We start from the raw sequence: 9,424 nt of genomic DNA on the forward strand, positions 1-9,424 counted from the left end.
TTTACTAGTCTACTCAGAATGTACAGACTTTTCAAGGAAAGACTTACAAGGCACAACTTTGTTCTCCAGACAGAACCTTTAGTGATGTTTAACACGGCAGCACACTACAGACAATGATTGATATTGCAGACGCAGCAACACCTGTCTGACACGTAATGGCGTTTCAGTTGAATCCCTTTGTTGATGTCCAATAAATTCCCCTGCAAGGCAAGCCTGTAAAAGTTTGTTGTTATCTATAACAAAGACCATCAAAGGGAACAGACCCAGCGTTTTTGTTCCTCTACCTTGTGCATTGGTTATTTAGAATGCTTGTTCTGCACCACATGTTGGCACATCTGTGAAAAGTACAGCACAGCTGCCATAGCATACTGGCGGGACCATTGATGTAGCTGGTTCCAGGGCAATAATGAGATGGATATGAGGACTGGTCCAGAAGGTGGTATCAGTGGGCTCCTCCATTACCAGGAAACTGGAAGCATCGGACAGAGGTAATGCTGACCTGGACAAGGACAAGCAAGTGGTGCCAATTAGGGTCTTTGGTTGGTGCCTGGATCTCACAAATATACAAATCGAAACTATGTCCTGGAACACACTGTCCATGTGAACCCTGACAGCATACCATGTGTGTTGTATAGGGCACTAACCATCTTTAGTAGGGACTTTTGGTTCCCCGAGATAGCAAAGACTGGTGTGTGTATCTGAAGAAAAAAAGAAAAATCAATTATTGTCAACAACTCACGCAACACAATTTTGCACAGAGAACTGTGCAAACAGATAAATGCAATTATCTGTTTGTGGGAACTGACATAATTAAAGATAGTGCCGTGTATAATGTAACTATGTTTGACAGATGAAAATGAAGGTACATGGCTATTTTTTGTGCAGCTATCCATCCATTATAAATGGTTGTTTAGTATTCTGAGGCGTTATGTCATCATAGTGTCCATCTTAGTTTGAAAGTTAAAGCATTTCTGCTCTGAGGTTGGAAGGTTTGAGCAATGATAACTGATTAGAACACAGCAAACTGCATAATGTAAATACCATTCATGTATAGCAAACTTACCAGGGATATGAGTTTCAAAAGTTTTGATTACTTAGCTTAATGAATGTTCCATGGAATCGTCAATCTGTCCAAATGCAATTTATAGCATGCCAGTCATACGTGTTTATCATGACAACTAAGTTAATAACTTTGATGTGTCCTTATTTTGTGCCTTCATACATTTCAGGTTTTTCTTTTAAAGAAAGAGACTCACTATGTCTTCAAAATTCCAATATGCTTTCACTGACACACTGCATGAGACTATCCAAAGATTATAACCATAGTATGCATAATACACTAAGGCAATCTTCGCAATCAAATGAATGAAACAGAAAGGTTAACCTTGCTTGTATTTATTCTTGAAAGGTTTGAAATAATCACTCTATTGTATGAGTGTCAAGAAATGGACAGGCTTTATATCCCGAGAATACTGTATTTCTCCCCATTTAGCCTAATCATGACAGCAGTTATTGACCAAATGTCAAATACTCCCAGCTCTACCTTAATGAGTGGCACAATTAGGCAGAAATTCACACACTACGGGCTTACTCATTGACGTGTAGCACAGGTCTGGCCTCGATGATCTGTGTTTTGCAAAGGGGGCCTTTTTCATACCATGCACTAATGCACCGTCATTTGCTGACGACACAACGGTGGTAGGCCTGATCATCAACGGCGATGAGACAGCCTACAGGGAGGAGGTCAGAGACTTAGCAGTGTGGTGCCAGGACAACAACCTTTCCCTCAACGTCAGTATGACCAAGGAGCTGATCGTGGACAATAGGAGAAAGAGGGGACAGCATGCCCACGTCCACATCAACGGGGCTGTAGTGGAGCGGGTCAAGTTCCTTGGTGTCCACATCACTAAGGAATTAACAGGAGGCTGAAAGGATTTGGGCCTTAGGATCCTCAAAATGTTCTACAGCTGCACCTTTGAGAGCATCTTGACTGGCTGCATCACCGCTTGGTATGGCAAATGCACCACCCTCGACCGCAAACCACTACAGAGGCTGGTGCGAACAGCCCAGTACATCACTGGGGCCGAGCTCCCTGTCATCCAGGACCTCTATACCAGGCGGGGTCAGAGGAAGGCCCGTAAAATTGCCAAAGACTCCAGCCATCCAAGTCATAGACTGTTCACTCTCTTACCGCCTGACAAACGGTACAGGAGCATTGTCTCTCAGACCATCAGGCTCCGAGACAGCTTCCACCCCCAAATCAATAGATTTAAATAGCCATAAATAGTTCATTAAATGGTTACCCGGACTATCAGCACGGACCCTATGTTGCACTGACTCTATGCACACTCACAAGACTATATACATGTATACACACTACAGTATCTACACACTCACACAACACAAAAAACACATTCACACACATACCATTTTACGCTCAGCATATGCTGCTGCTACTCTGTTCTTTTATTTCATTTTTTCACCTTTATTTAACCAGGTAGGCCAGTTGAGAACAAGTTCTCATTTACAACTGCGATTTGGCCAAGATAAAGCAAAGCAGTGCGACACAAACAACACAGAGTTACACATGGGATAAACAAACGTACAGTCAATAACACAATAGAAAAGTCTATATACAGTGTGTGCAAATATCAATAAGATTAGGGAGGTAAGGCAATAAATAGGCCATAGTGGCGAAATAATTGCAATTTAGCAATTAAACACTGGGGTGATAGATGTGCAGAAGATGTATTTTACTCATATTATTATCTATCCTGATGCCTATTCACTTTACATTTCTACCTCGTACCCCTGCAAACTGATCTGCTACTGGTACTCCTGTATATAGCTCAACATTGATCTGCTGCTGGTACTCCTGTATATAGCTCCACATTGATATGTTACTGATACTCATGTATATAGCTCCACATTGATATGTTACTGATAATCATGTATCTAGCTCCACATTGATCTGTTACTGATACTCATGTATCTAGCTCCACATTGATCTGTTACTGATACTCATGTATCTAGCTCCACATTGATCTGTTACTGATACTCGTGTATATAGCTCCATATTGATCTGTTACTGATCCTCATGTATCTAGCTCCACATTGATCTGTTACTGATACTCGTGTATCTAGCTCCACATTGATATGTTACTGATAGTCATGTATCTAGCTCCACATTGATCTGTTACTGATACTCGTGTATCTAGCTCCACATTGATATGTTACTGATAGTCATGTATCTAGCTCCACATTGATCTGTTACTGATAGTCATGTATCTAGCTCCACATGGATCTGTTACTGATACTCATGTATACAGCTCCATTCTTGTGTACTTTAATACTTGTGTGTTACTATTCTTCTTATATTATCTTATAACTCTGCATCATTGGGAAGGGCACGGAAGCAAAAATGTCACGGTAAAACCAACACCCGTTGCATTCGGCGCATGTGACAAATACAATTTGAATTAGCACAACAGCCTCGTCTCTATGTTCCTTGATGTAATTGTCTTTCATATGAAAATTCTGCATATAATGAAAAGATATTGAACCAAATGGGAAAAGGAGCGAACAGGGAAGGTTGATGTTGGGTAAAGAGAGTGAGTACAGCCAGAACTGCCTAGTTGGAGATTGATATGCACATGCATACTGGAGTGTTATTGGCTGTTCATTAGTATGTGCCTAGGGCTCTAACAGTATGGAGTCTACAGTACCTGGAAAGGACTCATCACGCATCTATAAAGTCTGAGGTGACTCATACAGTGTTCATTAGGTGCTTCTAGAGGTCTGCTAACTGGTGAAATGGGAGAAAATTGCGTATATTGTGTTGATGTGTACGTGTACCAAAGTAACAAAGTGAGATACGGACGGATCAACAAGACAATACAGACCAGACTAAAACAAGATGGACAGACAGACACTAAGGCACAGCCAGAGAGTTATTTCCTGGCCTCTATCCCAATGTCTGCCACTGCTGCATAACAAGCAACATGATCAAACTCTAATGATTGAGGTTGGAAGTGTTCTCTGAGTTGAAGGCACTGACTGAGTTGAAGGTTTCTGTTAGAAGTGCCAATTACGTCTAATTATAGTTAATCATCCATTGTTTGGTCTACAATGTAATCATCAATGCAGAATGCAAGAAAACAAATGTATTAAAACACAGCCACATCCTGTCATTAGCCACACATATGCATCGAGAGGAACCTAGCTTTGCACAAAAAGGATTTGTGATGAGGTAAACTCTAACCAAAACTCTGTTCCCTGTTCTCCCATCATTCATTTCTCCAAAGAGGCCTGTCAGCCATGATAATACATTATCCATTCATCTACACGTCATTTCTACCTCGGCACATAATGGAAAAACAAAAAGGTCAAACAACAGAATTTTGTGTTTTCTACCTAAAGTGTGCCATTCAGCATTTTAATTAACTAGCGAGCCTACGAAGAATGAATGAGCTGCAAACAGTAAAAGCCTTGTTTCGCCCTGAGTCATACACTAGAGAGGCAGGCAAGACGGCGTGGTTACATTAACAAAATGGTGAAGCCGAAGAACAATGATCCCCGATCCCTAGGCGGAGGGGAGGACGTTACAAACACTGAGCCATAGTGAATATACACTTATTACCATGCCCCTCCCTCAAGATGGATGATAGTTAGGTTGCTCTCGATTCCCTTTGAGGGTTTATCTCCACCCACTGATATTAGCTAGGATGTGACCCCTCTGGCGAAAATAGAAATCGTACATCATATGTCATGTCACACACAGCAGATGCATGAAACATACTACACTACTACAGCCTGCTTTCTCTTGGTTCCTGTCTGGCTGAACTGAATCTCCTGTGTCTGTTGTTGAAGCATCACAATGGCTTTTAAACAAAGGCAGACTCTGAAGGGAGGTGTTAGCCAAAGTGGGGCTTTGTGAATAATTGCTGATACCATGGAGCAGCTAGAGACAGCATGCTGGCAGGGAGGCACTCATGGTTGACTAATGATCAGCCTGGCTTCTACCCCAAATGAGAAGTGACAAGAATCCAGATGAGTGGCAACCAGCTGATGGACTACAATACCCATGCAAATGCAGGAAGAGTTCCATGCGTGGAATCAAGGGAACTGTAGTGCCACACCATCATTGTGTATATTATATGCCCTGGTCATCAGCTGTACCTCCCATGGATGGATAACAAGCTGACTGGAGAATGAAATTGGGGTTCAACGTGAGCTAGTCAGGGCCAACATAGTTTAAAGTAGCTGTCCAGTGTTTCCAGATTTCTATGAAATGTGATCTATAATGAATTACATACACTTCTTCCATTTTTTTATTTGATTAACAATGTTAAAAAGCAACTTTACTGTGTTTGAATAGTGTGGGCATACCCCAACAACAGAATGGTGTGGGTGTATATGGCTCAGTAAAAATATTAATGAAGAGTAAACAGCTGATTGGCCATCTCAGCCAATGACCCAATGAGATGTCTTGACCAAAACCTATCATCATCCTCTATGACAAAATAGCAAGCATTTTTTAAATGGTCTGTTTGAGATACAAGTTTGGTGGTTTTCTACGTGTTTTTTTTTCTTTCATTTATGCTTTGGCCACAAATACAAGTATAGTACATTATTTGGGTATGAGTAATCAGCCAGCCTGATAGAGGTTACAGAGTAATGTGTGGTTTGACTCACACACTTCCTAGAATATGTTAATGTAAACGTAATAACAATTAATCCTTTACTAGTTTTGTTTAGTGCATCTTGTACACTTTCTATGAAGTGAGTGAGTCAAATCACAAATGAACTTGGCTCTAAGGCGTACTTTCAATCAGAACAAGCGTTAACCGGCAATAGCATCCACCTGCATAGCGGATGGTTTGGAGGGTGGAACTGCATTGGAGCTGTTAAATCGGCAAACAGCTGCTCTTGTCATTGTAACAAAGCCACACCCGCCACACTCGTGTTTGAAGTTCAGAAATAATGACGCTCAAATTGGCAAATCATTAAACAAAATAATGAGGGTTTCTATCATCCTAACGGAGGTTAGGATTACATCTCACATTCCAGTGTTCAAACTTGTAAACACGGCTGCATGGGTTTTCTGTTATTGCGACTCCATGCAGCCAATGGCAATGTCCGCTGAAGATATAATGTTGGGAGCCAATTGTGGATTTGACAGCTCTAACAAAGTTCCACCTACAACACAGTCAAAACAACCACTATGTTGATATCGGCTAAAGCAGATCTGATTGAATAGAGCCCTTAGTCTTGTTTATAAATATGGACACTAAAACAGAAAGTCTGCAGAGAATCAAGAGCCTCTATTTTGCTCACAGAAAACCGAACTGGAACTCTGCACACACAAAAGTCACACGCAAATGGGGAGATAATTATTTAAGTACTAAAAGGTGACTCAAGTGCATTACAACTGTGTGGGCTAATTCTTTAGAATCCTTTGTTGCTAAATTGTCGCCACATTTTATATATTTATTTTTTACTATTTTAAAGTAAAATGGTGTGGGATCACTAACTGAAAGCACCATTCGTGGAATTAAAAATATTTATTTTAGCTTGATGTTAAAACCTTTTTTTGATAAAGAATCATTTAGAAGAAATGTATCTAAAAAGTCTCACGATGTGCATCGACTTCAATATGAGTTTAAAAGGTAAAAAGGTCCACCACTTTCAATTTACCTTGTGCTAATTTAGTCTGACAATGTCTTTTTCATTGAAATTGGTAAAGCACATCCATACATAAATCATTTGAATATTTGTACCGTGCAATGAAAACGTAGAACAGCTTTGAAATGGGATAATGTGAAAGATACTTTAGTGGCAAATTAAGTTAATGGAATATAAGATGACAGCCCTAGGCAACATATAGGCCTACTGAGATATACCTCAAGATTAAAGCAAAGGTGAATTTTTCACAAGAGTGGATGAATAGCGCATTGTTTATGTGCATTAAGACATCGATTTGGCCTTTAGCTTTTTTTATGTTGGATATTTCATGATGCAACTTAGTACTGTCATGATGTGGAATGGAAGAACCTGCAACAATTAAAAAATACATATCCTATAACCCTGACATTGCTAAAAGCTCTAGGCATTGTGCGCTGATCTAAAATCAGCTGTCTTTAACATAACCCTAACCTTCACTAATAGAGGTTAAAAAGCAGAACTGACCCTGGATCATTGCTTAGGGCTAAATTTAAATCTACACCAGGGGGAGGGGCGGAGGGGACCGAGGGTTGGGAATATAATATGATCCAACCACTGAAAGACTACTTGAAGTACTTTGGGGACCATACAAAGATACATGGCTTTGAGATTAGAACCCTAGCCCTTATTTTTGAACCTTGGTTAATTTGAACTATCTGACCCTTCGACCTCCAGTTAATGATATCCTTTGAATTACACCCCTAGTTTTAGAAAAGTGCTTGGTAATTGAAACCATAACAGCTCTCTTAGCTGGCCAATTCATAATAGCACTGCATCTAGGCTACAGTTAGCTAGCCATTGACAACTTTAAATAAAGAGCTTTAAATAAAGAGTTCTCTCAAAATTCAATATGCATTATTTATATAGTTATGGATCATAAAAATACACCTATATATATATATATATATATATATATATATATATATATATCATATTCAACATTAATAACAATCCATAGGGAAGTCTAACATGGTAATATATTTGGAAGGACCAGTAATTATAAAACTAGGCCATATACCAATGGGAGATAATTAACAGCAGCAAATCCCTATGAGGTTTTTAGGAAAAAGAGTCTTTGACAAAGCCATTCAATTATGTCCGTCCCACTGGGTCTGGGTATATAGAATATAGAATGTCTATATTAGGCAAATGACAAATGGAAGGTTCCAATCGGAATGAGCCATGTGAGGGTATAACGGACTGTGGTGGACATTGAACCCCCAATGAATAGGTAGCCATTAGGCCGTTGTCTTTGCCACTTTCTTTGCATCTTGTCAATCTTACATTGACATAAAGTGAACATGTTGATTTATAAGAAAACACAGCTACAACACAATTTAGTAATTAGTATAGAGTTAAAGGAAAAGTCCACTTCCCCAAAAATACATTGTTGGTCATTTTTATACATTTGAAGTCGAATTGTGTCCATATTCCACATTGTCTCTCACAGATTGAGTTCATTTGTTTTCTTCGAAAAGTGTGTATTGACCTGTATACAGTACCCTGCATCATGCTCATCTGTTTAATTAGGAATTGTATTAGTTAAGAAGTCAAGCTGATAAAGAGTGACTTGGCCCACTATATACAGACTAGACCTCAATGTCTAGTTGACCTTACATTCTCTCAGAAAGAAAACTAACTGTAAAAATGATACATACTGTAAATGCATCACAATTTCATTTATAAGCAAATGTCACAATGTATAAGCGTGATATAACAGGAGCTTTCTCTCTCACACACAGGCATGTGCACACACACACTTTTTTTGGCGGGTGCCCTGGCGTCACCAAAGATGGTGGATAAATGAAGATGACCCACTCAGGCCGATTACTATTGGAAAAATTGGTCAGTTCCGACCTGCATGGCTCTACCTTAAGGCACCAATGCATTAGCAGCTGGGTCTGGTCTGATTAGTTAATTGACTGTATATGAACCAGACATTTTTATTTTTACATTTATTCATACATTTTTCAATCAGCTTTTTTTTTGGATTGCTTTTGTATAAGTAGTAATTAATTGGTCATCTTGAAAATTGAAAATTGGCTCCGGAGAGGACGGTAGGTATTTTACGTGCCACCAGCCGATTGTGTTTTTTTGTTTGTTTATTTGCGTTGTTTTTGGAATTAATTTTAACTTATTTTGTACATAATGTTGCCACTACTGTCTCTTATGACGAAAAAAACGTATAGACATCAGGACTATGATTACTCACCACGGACTAGCAGAATCCTCCTTTTCCTTTCACGACACGAAGAATACACTGCTTCCTCGGGAACAGGCCCCGAACCCCGTGATCTGCATGAAGAGGAGGCGGTGAAAGAGAGGGCGAAGGTCAGGCTGCCTTCTGTGAATTTCTTAGGTGATTGAATAAACCCCCACTTCCCTCCATTCTGCTAGCAAACGTGCAATCTTTGGACAATAAAATCGACGAGTTTCGCGGAAGATTAAACTACAAACGGGACATTAATAACTGTAACATCTTATGCTTTACGGAGTCATGGCTGAATGACGACAACATCAACATACAGTTGGCTGGTTATACGATGTACCAGCAGGATAGAACAGCGGCGCCTGGTAAGACAAGGGGCAGTAGTCTATGAATATTTGTAAACAACAGCTGGTGCATGATATCTAAGGAAGTCTCGAGCTATTGCTCAACTGAGGTAGAATATCGCATGATAAGTTGTAGACCACACTACCT

General features: G+C 39.8%; 1 long non-coding RNA gene across 1 annotated transcript; it reads right to left on the reverse strand.

Annotated features, from left to right (window-relative positions):
• Positions 1–57: 57 nt before the first annotated feature.
• LOC110527100 (uncharacterized) lies at positions 58–9,019 on the reverse strand. The gene is made up of 3 exons (XR_002474071.3): positions 8,936–9,019; positions 645–698; positions 58–499 (listed from the first exon to the last, which is right to left on the reverse strand). It is a non-coding gene; the product is annotated as an uncharacterized LOC110527100 (long non-coding RNA).
• Between the last annotated feature and the right edge of the window lie 405 nt (positions 9,020–9,424).

Source organism: Oncorhynchus mykiss, chromosome 7 (genome assembly GCF_057628025.1).
Source record: "Oncorhynchus mykiss isolate SJ-2025 chromosome 7, ASM5762802v1, whole genome shotgun sequence".
NCBI lineage: Eukaryota > Metazoa > Chordata > Actinopteri > Salmoniformes > Salmonidae > Oncorhynchus > Oncorhynchus mykiss.